The following is a 1,709-nucleotide window of genomic DNA, read 5'->3' on the forward strand; positions in this document are numbered from 1 at the left end:
TTGTCAACAAAATAATGAAGAGGACCTACTGGGCTATGGGTTCTTTGAGCAAGATCTAGTGGACTATTCTTCACCCAAAGAGGACCGGCCAGGAAGTTCCTCAAAATAGGTATCGTCTCGAGTTCAACAGCAGAGTTTAATTGGGCTGAGCCAATGTGGGTTCTATTCATTTAGGCCCAAACAAAAATCTATGTAACGTGTGATGATACTAGACCACACATGGATCAGGCCTTGCGGCCCTTCACTAATTGAGAGATCCACCTTGGTTTCAAACGGCTGCTTCACCCATTTTCGGCCTTTTAGGGTTTCCTGAGTCTATATAATGCTACACTGGTTCGCCGCATTCCTCTAAATTCACAACAATGGAGGAGTCATTCGACTTGGTACTTTCTCGATCTGAGCTTAGCATGCCGCTCTTCAGCGAGAAAATCGTTCTTCTGTTCAGGGACGTATATAATCGGCGACCACTCTCGTAATCATCAGATATACATGTATATTTTGATGTACTTGTCTATAAATTTTTACATGTGTGTATATATATCTGTAGTTTATTCATGTTTGTGTTATTTGGACTCAGTTGTAGTAGCTATTTGATGGTTTAAATTGCAGATTTAAGGTTCATGAATCTATCTGTAATTCTGAGGTTTCACAAATTGGTGGAAACACTTCCTTTTGGACTAAAAATGGATACGGTCAAGTGGTGAAATGGCACAAGTATTGTTGAGTCCTTGCGAAAAATGCTTGGATTTGTTTGATTGTGTATATGCTTCTGCTGTTGATGATGATTTTGCATTCATTTATATGGATATATATATGCATATTTGTATGTCGTGTGTACGTTTGCGATGACCTTCAAACAGAAGTTTGATTTGTAGGATTTCTATATACCTAGCGCTAGGAGTCTATCTCTGCCCAGATCTTACTTGATATTATAGGTGACCAAATGTTTGACAAAGTTATCATTAATGGCTCTATACAAGAGTCAACAGCAGGCACTTTTATAATAGTGTACTGACTGCCGCTTAGAGCCAAGATGCATTCACCAGTAGAAGATCCTTGGAACTCACCGTTGTTTCATGATACAATAACCTGGTTACATTCCTTTACAGTTTTTTTCTGTAAAGGATTATTCAATTTGCCATTGTCAAGCATTTGGGTAGGTTCATTTTGTGAATTGCCGTCTTGTTTGTTTTTCACCTGGAATGAACCAATGGGTATAGCAGTAATTGGATTAAAAAAAACTTCTCTATTTTATTTCTGCAATTTTAGCCTGGCCAGGGGACGATTTAGAGTGTGTTTATATCAAATAAAGTTTTTTTCCTCAAATTTCTACTCAATTTAAGTATAGTCACGGTTGAAGGGATGGTCTTGCGCACACTTGGCACTCCAGTCAGACACGGGGGTTTTGTTATGCAATAACATACCACCTTTTGCATGGTGCCTATAAAATGCTACTTGTCACGATTGGAGGTGCTGCTAACTCCCTGCGGTTGCCTTCAAATTTAGAGTAGCAAAATCCATTTTTAACTCACTCCCATTAGTGCCCGATATATAATCACTTTGTTGCACGAAGTTATCCTGAAAATCATGCCCTTTGCAAGATGGCTTTACCCCGGTAGAACTGTTGTAGCATATGAGATTGTTGGTTAAACTGTGTGTTTCACTTTTCATTAGTGGATCACTTTTTCTACAGCATCTACTTGCAGATT

The 1,709-nt window shown here is 38.9% G+C and overlaps 1 long non-coding RNA gene across 1 annotated transcript; it reads left to right on the plus strand.

Moving 5' to 3' along the window:
• The first annotated feature begins 265 nt into the window (after nt 1–265).
• On the plus strand, nt 266–738 carry LOC131331911 (uncharacterized). The gene is made up of 2 exons (XR_009201544.1): nt 266–491; nt 610–738. It is a non-coding gene; the product is annotated as an uncharacterized LOC131331911 (long non-coding RNA).
• The last annotated feature ends 971 nt before the right edge of the window (nt 739–1,709 follow it).

The sequence above is a fragment of the Rhododendron vialii genome, chromosome 7a, assembly GCF_030253575.1.
Source record: "Rhododendron vialii isolate Sample 1 chromosome 7a, ASM3025357v1".
NCBI lineage: Eukaryota > Viridiplantae > Streptophyta > Magnoliopsida > Ericales > Ericaceae > Rhododendron > Rhododendron vialii.